The 15975-nt window shown below is 48.0% G+C and overlaps 1 non-coding gene across 1 annotated transcript; it reads left to right on the forward strand.

The window, feature by feature from the left end:
* The first annotated feature begins 14994 nt into the window (after positions 1-14994).
* LOC138381115 (U7 small nuclear RNA) lies at positions 14995-15056 on the forward strand. Its single transcript, XR_011233051.1, has one exon. It is a non-coding gene; the product is annotated as a U7 small nuclear RNA (small nuclear RNA).
* Positions 15057-15975: the final 919 nt, after the last annotated feature.

Here is a 15975-nt window from a genome sequence, read left to right on the forward strand (position 1 = left end):
TCTCCCCACCGGGCATGGTGGCTCATGCCTGTAATCCAAGCTCTCTGGGAGGCTGAGGCAGGCAGATCATTTGAGCTCAGGAGTTTGAGGTTGCTGTGAGCTAGGCTGATGCCACGGCACTCTAGCCCGGGCAACAGAGTGAGACTCTATCTCAAAAAAAAAAAAAAAGAAAGAAAGAAAGTCTCTCCCTAGGGCATCACTGGAGTAATGAATATATGCTAGAACTGTGCTGTCCAATATGGTAGCCACTAGCCACATTTGACCATGTATGTGTAAGTTAAAATTAATCAAAATTAAATTCTATTATATTATCCAGCCATTCCATTCTTAGGTATTTACCCAAGGGGGAAAAAAAAACATATTTTTACACAAAGACTTGTATAATGATGCTCATAGCAGCTTTATTTGCAATGGCTGAAAACTGGGGGAAAAACAAATATTCATCCACAGATGAATGGATAAACAAATTGTGGTATATCCATAAAATGGAATAATACTGAGCAACGGAAGGGAGTGAATTATTGATACATAGAACAACATGGGTGAATCTCAAAATAAGTATGTTGAGCAAAAGCACCAGACAAAATAGAGTACGGCATGATTCCATGTATATATAATATTCTAAAAAATGCAAACGAATCCATCATGATTGAAAGCAGGTCAGTGGTGGTCTGGGGATGGGGGAGCAGGGCAGGGCAGGAGGGAGGGATTACAAAGGTCCAGAAGGAAACTTTTGGGGGTCATGGATATGTTTACTGGTCTTGATTGTGGTGAAGTTTCACAGATGTATACATATGCCAAAACTTATCAAATTGTACCCTTTAAATATTTGCAGGATATTATATCAATTACATCAATTATATCTCAATTAAAAACAAGAATAAAAAATAGTCAATAAATTTAAAAATTAAGATCCTAAATTATGCTAGCCACATTTCAAGCACCCAATAGCCAAATGTGGCTTGTGGCTACCATCATGCTCAGTGTAGATATAGAAGATTAACATTAACATTATAGACAGTTCTGTTGAACAGTGCTGCTCTAGAATCACCGAAAGTCAGAGTTGCAAGGGCCTCAGAAGCCATCTGCATAGCCCTCCACGAAGCATACCTGTTCTAAAAATCCCTGTGACCTCACACGTATGCAGGCCTTGGGCCACACCACAGTTAGCCCCACACAGGGGCTCACAGGCTGCTTGGGTTCTTGGCCCTACCCCTCTGTGCTCCATCAGCCATCCTCCTCCATCTTCAACCTTCCCTCCTCTGATTTCTCCCATGCTAGAACAACAACCTAGGTCATCTGGACCCTGAGTCTGCCTCTGGCTACTGCCCTCCTTCCCAGGCAAAATCCCTTTCACCCACACATTTACTATACTATGGATTTCATTGCCTTCACTTGACCAAAATATCTCCCAAGAACACCAGTGTTCTTCTAAGCAATAAAGCCACTGGGCATGTCTCAACCCTTTAAGTTACTAGATTTTAAATTTTTTCTTTATTTTCCATACATAAAACCTTCCTATAATTCAAAAATCAAAGCAATATAAAAAGATGGACCATAGACATCTCATTCTCCTGCTCACACTGTCCTCACTGTCTGTTCCCCAATAAGTTAGCCACTTGTATTAGCTTCTTGGGTGTCTTCCTCCAGAGTTTCCCTCCTCCATGCCTCCCTTCATCTCCCCCACACACAGAAAGAAGCACAGCACACACACTGCCTGCTCAGATGCTTTGTTCTGTTCACCCGAGAATCTAATCTCAGCGATCTTCCATGGCAGGACTTGCAGAACTTCCACCAGCTTTTGTTCAGCTGAGTTCCCACTGGGTCTGCCAATGCCTCCTGGAGACTCACCTCCTTGGTTCTGTGCCTGGCTCTCCTCTCACGTCTCTGACCACTTCTTCTGGCTCCCGCCCCTCCTCCTGCTCCTTACACGTTATAGTCCTCCAGAGCCCTGTCCTTTCTTCCCATGCTCCGGCTCAGCCTGTGGAAGCTCGGACGTTGCTGACGAGAAAGTTCCTAGGGAAGCAGAAGCAGAAGAAGTGAGACCACTTCTGTCAAACACAAGCTGTCATGAGTTGTCGTGAAGCCATCTGCCTCCACAGTTGCCACTGTGGCTATTTTCACAGCCACCAGAAAGAGACCCATGAAGGGAGATCTGTAGCACAAGCCCACACTTGGTACTTTTACGAGTATCCTTATGTACTCATGTGTCCCCAAGTTTTGGAAAGTAGAGCCATTGCTCTTCTGCTAATCTGAACTATGAAAGCAACTAATTATGAGCAAAAGAATCACAGGCAAGAAAGATAGTATGCAAAGATGGGTGGTGGATGCCAACTGGGAGTTTAGGGCAGGGGCAGCAGCTGTGACCTGGTTTGATCTGGATCAGCCTCTGTGCTAACTTAGGCAAGCTACCTCAGTTTCCAGATTTGCACAGTGGCCTGCTCGGTACTGTACAATGTGACTGGCACATGGCAAGTACTCAGTAACTACCAGTTTTCTCCCTCAAGCACTCTTCCCCCCCCCCCAACCCCCAGGCTAGCCATCCTGGCAGCCAGATGGATCCATAGAAACAGTGTGCCCAGTGCCTTTACACCCTTTGCTCTCACGCGTGTGCCTCTTGCTGGCACCTGTAATCCTAGCTATTTGGCAAGCTGGGGCAAAAGGATCACTTGAGCCCAGGAAGTTGGCGGTTGCAGTGAGCTATGATGACTGAGACTAAACTCTAGGCAGGGCGACAGAGGGAGACTCTGTCTCAAAAAAAAAAAAAAAAAAAAAAACACTAAATATAGATCCATAAAGAGAACAGTCCTCACTGAACAAATAGGCAAAGCCATCTTGACCAGGCAGTGTTATTGTGCAGCATTTCAAAGAAAAATGATGAGCTTCACAGGTAAAGAAATGTAAATTAAGCCACCTAGGTACTGTTTTGCAAATGTTAAATCAACAAACTCTTAGAACCCACCGTTTTAAAAGTCTGCCTTTGGAAGGCTTTGAGGAATGTCCTTTGGTGCATTCTTGGATTGCTATCAGCTGGTACAGTCTTTCCAGAGGACAATCGGCAAAGTTTATAAAACAGGGCATTAAAATAGCTGTGCCCTTTGACCAAATTTATTCTGGTCGTGGAAATTTTCCCCACGGGAATAATTCAAGGGGGAAAAAATAAGTCAAAACAAAATGTTTGCATAGGGCAAGAATTCTCAGGGTAAGGAGAGGGAGGCACACCCCCTAGTGGGGAGAATCTGCATTACCTAGAGTTTGTTCTGTTTTTGTTTTTGTTTTAGCCTACACCTGCTCTTCTTTCCTGAGTTTCTGATTTCTTCCTGCGCTCTTACCTGTATTCTCCTGGCTAGAAATCCCACTCTATCCTTCCACTTTTAACTTGTTATTTTTTTAACTTTATAACTAAACTGTTAAATGTATTTTTAAAATTTATTGTAGATGTATTCCCAATCTCTGCCTCCTAAAATCACCATTATTCCGATGTCTAGCCCAAAAAATTTTTGCCTTGTTTTGACCTCTGTAAAATCATCATACAGTATGCATTATTTTATGCCTCACTTCGTTTGCTCAACATTCTGTTTGTAATATTCATTCATATTGTTGCTGTGTAGCTGTAGTTTTTTGTTTGTGTGTTTGTTTTGCTGTTACATATTCCATTGCATCAATCTACTACAATTTTTTTTTGAGACATAGTCTTACTCTGTCACCTAGAGTGGAGTACAGTGCCCTGATCATAGCTTATTGTCATCTTGAGCTCCTGGGCTGAAGGGATTCTCCTGACCCAGCCTCCCAAGTAGCTAGGGGTACAGGCACACACCACCACGCTCAGCTAATTTTTAAAAAATTTTTAGATGCCTCCTTTAAGTCAGAGGGAGTTAAAAAAAAAAAAAAAAAAAAAACTTTATTTAGAGATGGGGTCTCACTATCTCTCTATCTTGCCCAGGCTGGTCTTGAACTCCTGGCCACAATTAATCCTCCTGCCTTGGTCTCCCAAAGCACTAGGATTACAGGCATGAGCCACCACACCTGGCCTACTACAATTTATAAATCCAGCCTATTATTCACGAACATTTGAATTGTTTCTAGTTCATTATTGGCTACTACCAATAATGCTGCTATAAACAATTCTGTATGACTCTTAGTGTACATGTGCACACATTTTTGTTGCTTATATACCTAGGAGTCAAGTTGCTATGTCACAGAATATGCCTATGTTTTAACTTTTTTTAGATAATGCCAAACAATTTTTCACAGTCAAACCAATTTACACTCCCTCCAGCAGGGTATGGGAGTAGCCACTGCCCTACACTTGCAGACTTAGCATTGTCAGTCTTTTCATTTTAACCCTTATGGAGGGTATGTGTTGGTATGTCATTCTGATTTTATTAATAATTTGCATGTCCCTGGTGCAAATTTAAAAGAACTAGTGAAGGTACGCCCCTAGTGGGCAAAATCTGAATTACCTGGGAGATTTATTTTCCAGCATATACAGGCTTTCAGTAAACAGAGTATAGAGTGTACAGGATTCCTGGGCTTTCCTCCATCTCGTCTCCTCCCTTGGAAGGCTTTGAGGAATGCCCTTTGGTGCATTCTTGGATTGCTATCAGCTGGTACAGTCTTTCCAGAGCACAATCGGCAAAGTTTATAAAATAGGGCATTAAAATAGCTGTGCCCTTTGACCAAATTATTCTGGTCGTGGAAATTTTCCCCACGGGAATAATTCAAGGGAAGAAAAAAAATGTCAAAACAAAATGTTTGCATAGGGCAAGAATTCTCAGGGTAAGGAGAGGGAGGCACACCCCCTAGTGGGAAAAGTCTCAAAGAATGAAAAGTTGAACATATTTCATAAATTCATTGTCCATTTGGATATCCTGTTTTACAAATTGCCCCTTTAAATCTCTTGCTAATTTTTCTATTAATTATTATATTAACTTGTAAGAGTTATTTATAGATTCTGACACAAATAATTTATCAGTTGCATGTGTTGCTGCACGTTTCCACCTATAACTATTAAATCAGCTAATGTTCACCTGTGTAAACAAAAGTCTCAAGGCAAACTCAATTTTGTCATATTCAAAAATCTACCAGTAGATGGCGCCCTATCCTCGCGCCTGAGCCTTCCACTGGCAGTGCCTGAATTTAAGGTAAACCTCCCAAAATATTTTGCAAGTAAACAATGCTAAAGAGAGATTAAACTTTCAAGCATTATAAATAGAGGGAACATAGCTAGAGCTGGGCCTCTGGGTGGGAACAACATATTCATCTTTATGGGAAAAGTGACTACTCAAAGGGATAGAAAGGTCTTACCCCAAGGCAGGAAGCTGGGACGAGGCTGCCCTGAGACAGGTGAGGACCAAGTAGAATCCATGGAAACGCCTTCTGAGAGTCACCTGCAGGCAGATTAATAAAGGGAATAACTACCGTGCATGGCACCGGGACACTGTCACTGTTTACAAAAGGCACCCACTAGCACAGGGTCTGAAAAGAGAGTAGAACAGGGGTGTGGTCAGGGGGGTCTAAGTATTTTTCCACCTCCTCTCCCTTATTCCTCTTTTCAGTTTTCATTTCATTTTAGTTTCCTGCTTTCATTAATTACATTTTGTGATTGCTCAAAACTGACTCAGTGTACCTTGGAAATCCCGTGGGAAACCAGCCCCACTTGCTCTGATGGAAAATGGAAAGGGTGTTTGTTTGTAAAGTGAGAACAGTTGACTCCCGAGGCTTTGTGTATGCCCAACAGCCTGCCTGCCTCTGGTTCTCTCTCTGGTCCGTGCACTCTCCTGCCTCCACTCGGAATGGAAACTCCGGTCCAGCTGGCCTCCCACGTGTTCTCGAACAAACCTTCCATCTTCCTTCCTCCTCTCAGCACCCTCACTCCCTGGCCCTCATGAATGAATGAATGAATGACAACGTCCTAACCATACTCAAAGGAAGACCCCAAGTAGAGGAGGCTCCTCCAGCAGGGAGCGTGGGAGGGGGCCTCGTGGGCTGGGTTGGCTTGTGTTTATGAGGGACATAAAGCAGGGCCCAGAGCATATTTGGGGCATAAGAAGGTGACCCCTTTTCTCCAGGCTTCAACAGCTTCTGGAATCAGTGACCGGTTCATCAGCGGGAACACAGGATCATCAGGCCAGAGATTCTACTCATTTCCTGGGGTAGCCAAGACAAGGTTTTCACTGACATGGGTCACCACCTCTGATGTCTCCAAGGCCCAGCACAAAGACAGGCACATTTAGAATTTGTTGAATGAACTCAGCCTTGCTGTTCATTCTCACTGCTCAGAAGTGGCTCTAGGCTGAGTCGCACCCCCAAAGCTCTCTTCTGTCCCATCTCCATTCAGACCAGGGACACAAGGAGAGGCTCAGAAGGAGGAGCTGGACTCTTTGGTTCTCTTCTGTTTACTTCACTGGGCATGTTGGGGAAGCCCACTGTCTGAGCAATGTGGAAATTCCAGCCCTCACAGGATTTCACACCTTCAAGGGTAAGGACATTGCACCACAAAAACTTCTTTGTTCTAGAGCTGCCAGGGTAAGTGTCCGGGGCTGAGGCCTGGGCAGCACGGGGCCTACAGGTCCAGGCCAGGAAAGGGCATGGCTGCTGGGTGGGAGGGTGCCCAGGGCCAGGCTCTGCCCCTCCTGGGTGCTACCGTACAGGGATTCTGAGGCTTGCTGCCCATAACCTGGTCCCCAGACTGATGGTGGCCAACATCTGGGTGGGGAGAGGGGGTGAGAGATGGATGCCAGGAGACGGGGCATATCTGTGTGAATGGGCCCCCTCGAGTTTGGGGTTTGGAGTCTCTCCCTTTTCTCCTGGCCCAAGTGGCAAATTGTGGTTTGTTGGAGCCAGGTTGTACTGTTTCCAAGAGCTAATTGTTGAATTTTCAGGAATTTTGCAAACCAGTTGTTAAACCATCATTATTTTTAAAATAAAATTATAACAATGTATGAGAAAATAAGTCATATTTTAAAAAGCAATAAATACTCAAAACTTATCACTTCCTAATTATTTTACTACAATTTTGCAATTATAGATGCTCTTGAGGCTATTCATGCCCATTGTGTCTGGAGGGTGGAAATGAAATATTCCCTGTGTAACTGCACATCTCTTGTCATGCCACCTTCAGCAGGGAGCAAGCGGGAGGGAGAGGCGGTACCACACCCAGGAAACCAGGAAACTACTGGGCCACAGCCGGGAAGAGCCTGGCTCACCTGTTGGGTGGCAGGACTGATCTGGGGGGATTAGTGGGAGGAAGGCCGGGGTATGAGAAGGGTAACAAGGTTAGTCTGCAGCAATGAAGAAAGTTCGGTGAGGAGTTGAGGAGAGTGTAGCAGTCTGGGAAGCTGGCCCTGTGAACGCTCAGAAGGGAAAACCACAGAACTTTGCATCCTTGTGACCACAAAAGGGAGGTGAGCCGGAACAGGGCAGAAGTGGAACCCCGTGGAGCTGGGCTTTCACTGGAGTGCTGGGACCTCTCTCTGCCCTGGCCACCACCCTCGGGTACCAGGGACAGTGGAGGGGTCACAGGACTCCCAGTCCCGACGTGGGCACTCCCGGTGGTGCATCTCAGAGCTCCCTAGCCACTTGCTCCTCTGCCCCCCCCCTTAAACATTGTCTCCATGTCTGTGTCTTCTTGCTCACACCTAAGGCTTCCAGCATCTTCTAATTTATCCATCAACCTGGATGTCCCCCAATCTCTCAGACTCATCACCTCTTCTCCAAATCCACCCCTCCCCACGGGCTCTGGTCTCTCAAAGAGAGGCAGCTCCAAGCACCAGCTGCCAAACCTACAGGGCTTCCTTTGTCCAGTGACCCTTGAAGCCCGGTGGCCCCCTGCCTGCTCCACACCTGCGCTTCCCACATCCCTCCTCCTGCCCCAACCTGCATCCCAGGCCTCTGAACATGGCTTCACAAACTAAAATGACTTTTTATTTCATGTGCGCCATGTCTTGAAAGATGTTTATGACATTGCATTTACTAAATAGTAATTTATCTCCCACCTTTTGGAAACAAAGTTGTATATACAACTTCCAATCCGAATTGCATCCATTAAACACTAACTGAGCCGTTAGTACGTGGGGCACTGTGCGAGGCGCCAGAGATGCAAAGAGTGCACGGCCCCACGGCCCACTTGCGGGGAGAGTCGCACCTCCCACTGTCCCCCACCACCCTTCTCGAAGAAGCCCAGGGTCTGCCCCTGGACTTGGCTCCTGTGGGCTACATGTTGCTGGGGAGAAGAACAGCAGCTGGGATCGGAGGGGACCCCCAAGGGGCCTGGGGCCACCACATCCCAGCACTGGGCAGCCTCGCTGAGGTGTCTCTTCTCTCTCCTGAATCAGGGGAGGAGCTCCACTGCCCCCTCCTCCCCCGTATCTGCCGGTGCCCTGAGGCTGAGGCCAGGCCTAGGAGCAGCAGAGGCCAGACAGGAAGACAAGCCTCTTACCCACCCACTCTGAAAAGGCTGCTGTTCCTTCTAGAAGAGACTTTGTTCTGTCTAGGAGTCCCCACCCTTGGCAGCTTATCTTTAAAACCCACGATGCTCCCTGAACTTCCTCCTTCCTTGGAATTACAGAGTTGAAAGATCACCTAGTCCACCCCCGTCATTTACAGAAGGTGAAACTGAGGTCCGGAGTGGGGGATTAAGTATCCATGGTGTCGGGGGATTAAGTATCCATGGTGTCGGGGGATTAAGTATCCATGGTGTCGGCAGCAGGTAATGGCAGAGTCATGATTTAAAACAAACAAACGAAAAGGTAGGTCTCCTGCCTGTCAGCCAACCCGGGGCCCCTTCAGCTAAACCTGCTGCCCTGCCTGTTTTTCATGGGCTGCCCCAACTTTTGCAGTTTGTTTGGGTCTGAAAGTTACACCTCCAAGGAATGAAACTCACAGGATCATGCCACCCAACCTACATCCTCCTCCACACCCACTCTTGGTCATCTGCCCTACTGACCCAGAGGTGGGGATGAAGCTTGACCCAACCTGACGGGCCTCTGCCAGGCAGGGACTCTGAGTTAGGGCCCTGGTGAGGAGTGGCCACCAGGATCTCCTTAAAGAAGAAAACCAGCCAGGTGTGCTCTGTTTACCTTCTCAGTTCACAAACATGTTGGACCCTCCCTGGCTGGCAGGATACAGTCCCAAGCTCTTAGTCCAGCCCTCAAGCCTCTGCCATTCTGGCCATGCTCTGCCTGTCTGTTCCATCCTCACCACTCTGCACCCCGCTGTGCTCTCTCCTGCCATCTCACACCATCCTTAGATTGCACCAAGCCCTCTGGGCCTCTCTGGCTTTTCAGGTGCTGTTCCCCCAGCCTCAAATGCCTTTCCCTGCTTTTCCACCTGGCAAGCTCCTTCTGATTGTACCCTCTGCGCTAATGTGTCCCTCCTCCCTCCCGTTCCTCCTCCTCCTCCTGGGTGTGCCCATAGTACTTCCATACCAATGTCACAGCATAATAAAGACAATAACGAGGTCATGAATCTGCGTCCTCCACCAGACTCTCAACTCCTCAATAACAGTGATTGAGCCTTTTTCTTTAAATTCTTAGGGCCCAGCACATAGAAGACACTCAACAAAGAAAAAAAAATGCAGCACAAATCAACATATAGAGTGTGGATTTATTTCAGAGCTAAATTAGGAAGCAAGTCTTAATGTTACACAAGAATTCCCTTCCAACTCATTTATTCAATGAGTGCTGTGTGTAAAGCACTGTGTAGACAGAGTGCCTGGAACACAAAACTGGGGCAGACACAGGCTCTGCCCTCAGGGAGTTTACATTTTGAAGGTACAGACAAGTCAAGGAAACTGGCTAGAATTTACTGACCCCTACTGTTAAAAGCAGATTATTGCATTTAATTGTACATTAACCCTATAAAGCAGGCACTTTTATTGTTCTGATAGTACAGACGAGGACACTGAGGCTTTCAGAAGTGGAGAGACTTGGCCCTGGCACAAGAAGTAATCAGCCGAGGCAGGATTTGAACCCAGGCAGTCCCAGACCCCATGTGCCCAAGCACAATACCTAACAGAATCCATGGTAGGTGGGAAACAGGAGGTCAGGGAGGGCTTCCCTGAAGAGGAGGTAGCTGAGATGTGCCTTGAAGGACAAGCAGGATTTCCATAGACAGAAAAGGAGGGGAACACATCCCAAACTACAGAAAGATCTGGCATAAGAATTTTATTTTTTTAAATAGTGGTCCTAACCACTGATTAAAACACTGCAATACTGCGAACACCTGGAAGGCAGTCAAAGGTACAGATGCCCCCAGGCCCCACCCCAGAGACTCTGCTGTGATGGGTCCAGGGTGCAGCCTGGGCACCGGGGGCTCTAACGCGCCGCCAGGGCTGAGAACTGTGGCTCTAAATGCGGGGGCCGGGGGTGGAGGGGTCTTTGCAAAGTGTGTGAGGTGAGACCCACCTGCAGCCCAGACGCTGCCGCTCCGGATACTTCGGGTCCAGTCTGTGGAGACGCAGAGCTCTCCCGTCCCCCCGGGAGGGGCCCCAGGCAGCCTGCGCGGGGCTGCGCTTCCTCCCTCGCATCCTCCCCGCGTCCCACCGGTGGTGAACTTCCTGTGGCCCGGAGTTGCCAAAGACGCCTTTCTGAGGAAATTCCGGGGTTTCCATGCGAGGGGGCGCGGGCTGTCCAGAACGGAAGCAGCCCGCTCTCAGCGCGCAGGAGCCCCGATCTGCGGGTCACGGGGAAGACAGCGACGTGAGGACCCTGGGTGGGCGAAGGCAGGGGCGGCGGCGTGGGGAGAGGCTCTGGCTGCACTGTCAGCCTGCTGCCCTCGGAACAGTGACGACCCCCCGGAGCCCGCAGAGCCAGGCCGTGTGGCCGCAGCCGGCAGAGGCTGGGTTTCCCCTTCTCTGGCCCAGGCAGTGACTCAGGAACAAGTGTGGAAAGCAGGCGGTGACCTCAGCTCCCTCGCCCCCTGGGCAGCCTGCCTGTGCCCCAGGGCCTTCTCAGGAGCACGGAGAGCCTGGAGCCCCGTGGGACAGGGGCAGGGGGCGCGTGGGATGCTTGCCCTCATTAGCTGGGTGCCCGGAGACTCCTGCTCCTCGCAGAAGTGTTGTGAGCATCCGAGGAGGTGATTTCGTGAACGTCAGGACCGCACGTACGGAGCTATAACGCATCAGTGCCTGCTGCGTCCCATGTATACATTACTGTCTTTCGTATACTAATATATAACAGTGTTCCCTTTTTATTCGCATGTTGGCTGTTTCCCTTTTTTAAAATTTTTATTATAAATACCACCATATTTTCTTTTGCAATGGTCCCCAAAGTGGGTTGCCTAGGGTAGAATGTCTGAAGCTCTGCATGCATATTGCCAGGTTGTCCTCCAGAGAAGCTGAACTTCCAGTGCTCCTTGCAATATGTAATTTGTACCCATTTCCCTATAGCTTAGTCATAGTAGGTTTCATATTTTTATTTGTTTTTGATAACTGAATGAGGTGTACAGTGTGCCCTCAAAATACTTTGAACTGACTTTTATGTAATTCCCATCAGTGAGTGAATAGAGGATCCACTTACCTATGAGAAAAGGAGCTCCCTCTGGAACCTTCCATAACGGGGGCTGGGGGATTGATGTGCAAACTCCTCCCTCAGGGACGCCTTCCCTGAACCCCAGGCAGGCCTCGTGCCTATGTCTGCAGTCCTGTGCCCCTTTCCCTTGGTCGCCTCATCATACCACAAGCCCAGAGCCCCATGAGGAGCTATTCTTGCTCACCATTGGATCACTATCACCTGGTGTGTCATTTAAACATCTGTTGAATGAGTACTTAAAAAGCTCATGATGAAGTATGCCAGAGATCAGTTATGGTATGAATCTTGCAAAAGGATTTGTCACTGGGTTTAATTAGAAAACATTTGAGGAGCACCTACCATGTGCCATGTACTCTAGTATTGGGGGCCAGTTATACCCTAGTAAGGGTAGAGAAAACAGGGTCTCTGCCCTTACAAAATGTACAGGCTGGTGGTGAGATCCCCGCCTCCGCTCTGGCTGCTCTGCTGTCTTCCCCGTTCTCCCTGTAAAGGAAGCTGCAGGGGTAGGTGAAGCTGTTTCCCCTGTGGTCAGGGTGGGATGAAGCCACAGGGCACATCCTAGCCCCAAGATTAGAGCAGGTGTGGCCAGCCTAAGCCATGGCCTCCTGCAGTCAAGTGGGTCAGACGGCTCATGACTCAACTGGAGAAGCGGGCAGAAATCCCAGCTTTGCTGATTCCAGGAGTGCAGAGCACCCACCTCTTAGCATCTGAAAAGCTGGGGAAAGGATGCCCCTGCCTCAAGGGCTGTGGTGGGGGCTCCAAGGTGCCTCGTGCAGTGAGTGCCTGACACACATTAGCTGGTTGAGTGATTTCCCCAAGGTCCTGCAGAACAAGAGGAAAACCCACATCTCCTGACTGCCCTGTCCCTGGTGCCAAGTTCAAAAAGGTTTCAGGTGTAAGTATTACTGTCAAGAGGAAGGAGATTTTCTGTTTATTACGCAAAGCAGCTTCAGCTGAAACTGACCTCACCATGGGCATCTGTTTTGGGTGATGAGGGCAGGAATGACTCAACTCTCCAGGAACCACAGGGACACACCCAGGTGGCCCAAGATGGCGGGGCAGCAAAGCCACGTGCCTCCCAGGCCCCTCCCTCGGCCATGGGCCCTGAGGGGAAGCCTACTCTGTGCCAGCTCCTCTATAGCCAAAGGTCTGCCAGAGACAAACCCAGACAGAACCTTCTCCAGGGTCAGCACAGGGCACAGCCATAGGTAGGCCTGGCATGACCCTCAGGACCAGCCAGATAAGGCACATGGGCTACAGGACAAGGGTGAGGACTCTGTTCCCACCAGTGCCCTGCCCCAGAGGCTGCCCTCGCTCCTTTCCAGGGCTCTGATCCCACTGCCCTGGGCGTGTGCTGTCTCACCTGCGCTGCTCCCTGGCTTTCTGCTCAGCTCTCCCTTCTCTGGCTCCCTTTCTGTCTCTGGCCCCTCCACGAATTGGGGTGCCAGGTGACATGTGACGGCCTCTCAGCCCTTTCTTTTCTCCTCAGATTCATGCCTCTGACTGGACTCTCAACTGTCTCTTAATTCAAGCTCTTGGGGGAGAGTCTGACCCACGTCATGAACCTTTCCACGCCAGGGCCCGGTAGGGTCCTCGAGAGGGAACTGAAGACTGCAAGTCCTCCGAGATCTAACCTGTCCCCATCTGGTCCTCCTTGCCCCGCTGCTGATCCAACCGCTCTTCCTTTAGGTGTAGAGATGGCTATGGCATCAGCACAGATCCTTCCTGACGCCATGATTTGTAACAGGAACTCTGCGCTCGGTTTCCCAAGCTCTGCTCTCCAAAGAAAAGCCCTTCCTCTCCTAACACATGGGGACTGGCTTTCAGACTGTGCGCTCAGCTATGGCTTGTGAAGCCCCTACACTGAAACTTCTTGGTTCTAGGCCAGAGCTTCTCAGTCTTTGGCCACACGCAATAACCTGAGGAGGTTATGTGTTAAAACACAGATTCCTGGGCCTCAACCCCAGAGACCGAGATTCAGTCGGTGTGGGCTGCTGTCCCAGAATTCGCATCCTTCGCAGGTAACGCTGATGCTGCCTGTCCACCAACTGCACTTGGAGTAGGACTGTCCTCAAAACTTCAGCCCTCGCCCTCGAGCCAGGAACACGCCCAGCTTATCATCAGAGGGAAGAAGAGCAATGAGGGAAAAAATACAGGCCAAAAGTATCTCAGTTAAAGCTGCCTGACCTAAATACTGACCTACTCCACAAGTTTGCCCCTGAGACAAGGCTCTGAGAAGTGAGGAAACTTGCCCAGGCCACACAGCTCTTGCCTGGCAGTGCCCAGATCCAGATGCCAACCTGACTGCTTGCTCCTGGCCCGCTGAGTCAACTGTAAAGCTGTATTACTGTGAGACTTAATTGTCACTGGCAGAAGCACCACCAGACTGTCCTGACATGGCTGGTCAGTAGTGTCATCTCTGCTATGCAGGGCAGTGTTCACGAATGCACATGTGTCTATCTACACACCTGATAAATCCACCACTCCTCAGGTGAGGGTGCTGGGGTTAGTGTATCGGAACAGGCAGCCAGGACAGCCCAGGTGGGAGAAGCATTCCCACCCTTGGGTCTTCCGTACCTGGCCTGACCCTGCTGTCCAGATAGCATGAATATGTCTCACAGTTCGTGACTGCTCGAGGATATTACTGACTGGGTGAGACTTCCCAGCTCAGTACCAAATGTTGTAAAGAGTAGACAGCTTTAGCACAGTAGTTCTCAGAGTGTGGTCCCTGGATCAGCAACATCAGCCTCACTGGGGAACTTGTTAGAAACCCAGATACATGGGTCCCAGCCCAGACTAGAAGCAGAAATTTTGGAGTTTTGGGGCCCAGTAATCCCCATTTTAACATGCCTTCCAGGAGATTCTGATACACAGCTATAGTTTGAGAATCACTGTTCCAGGGAAAGAATTAGCCAGATTCCCAGTGTGGTTTGGGAGGCTTTGGTTTGGTGACATGGAGGCCTCCCTGCTCTCTGGGTTAGCTCTGACACATACTGGTGGAAGAGGAGTTGGTGAAGAGTATGCTAATAGTCTAGCTGTGCAGCCAGCTGTAACCTCTCCTGCCTCACTTGGTTACAGCCTTGCTCTGGAGAGGGTTTATTGCAGGGATCATCTTGTTGCTGTGGTTACTGTGGACCCTGCCCGAGCCCTTGCTCTGTGGGTGATAAATTTGCATTACTTAGACACTAGTGCTGCTCCCCAGGCCCAGGGAATCCTGTTTGTCATACCTGCAGGGGTAGACTGCATTACAAGCCCTGGCCAAGCTGGCCGTGGTGTGTTTTGTACAATGTTCAGCAACTTCCAATTTCCTGTTTTAGGAAAAAAAGTAAATCAACTGATAACAGTGATACGGAGGTGGGTACTTCATGTACTTTTATATAGTATAATGTAAAAAAAATTATGCCAGCCTCTGTTATTTCTGGAAATGAGATGGCAAGTAAATGTGGGGTGGATTCTTCTCTCTCAGTGTTATAGCTCTTTTAGAGTTTGTCTAGCAGGTTTTCCGGTCCTCACCAGAAGACCCCCCCAAAAAAAAATAATTAAAAATTAAAAAAAAAAAGAATCCTTCTCTCTTTTCTTTTGGCAATATAATTCACAACCCATAAAATTCACCCCTGTAAATTATACAATTTGGTTGGGCATAGTCGGCATGTAATCCCAGTGCTTTGGGAGGCCAAGTTGGGAGGATCACTTGAGGCCAGGAATTGGAGACCAGCCTGGGCAACAGAGTGAGACCTGGTTTCTACAAAAAATTTATAAATTACCTGAGTGTGGTGGTGTGCCTGTAGTCCCAGCTACTCAGGAGGCTTGAGGTGGGAAGATCAATTGAGCCCAGGAATTTAAGGCTACAGTGAGCTATGATCATGCCACTGCACTCCAGCCTGGATGACAGTATTAAAAAAAAAAAAAAAGGAAGGAAGAAAAGAAAAGAAAATACACAATTTGGTGGGTTTTAATTTAAAAAGTAAATGGTGTCCCATGAGAACTTTCTGGAGTGATAGAAATGTCCCATAGCTTCTTTTGCATGATGATTTCATGAGTGCATACAATTATCAAAATTCTTCATTCAACTGAGTAATTAAGACCTGTTCATTTTATTGTATCTAAACATCTCAATTTATTTAAAAAGCAAATGGTACTACTTTAAAAATCCTAGCATAATTAAGACTTGAGAAATATTCATTGACTCAATGAAGTTGTCTCCAAAATAATAAGCAAACACTAGGTCACATTTGCCTTGTGGTATTAATCCATTTCTCATTTGTATTAAGGAGATTCAGGCATGATAAAATAAGTCAGGCTAACCTGCCTGAGGCAATAGAATCTTAACAAACACCAAGAAATAGTATCAACTTTGTGATTACATATGTAAGTAAGGAAAAAACAAACACATATATTACTTGATGTAAACACAAAAAAATGGAGTTTAATTTTTTTTAACAGT

Source organism: Eulemur rufifrons, chromosome 2 (genome assembly GCF_041146395.1).
Source record: "Eulemur rufifrons isolate Redbay chromosome 2, OSU_ERuf_1, whole genome shotgun sequence".
NCBI lineage: Eukaryota > Metazoa > Chordata > Mammalia > Primates > Lemuridae > Eulemur > Eulemur rufifrons.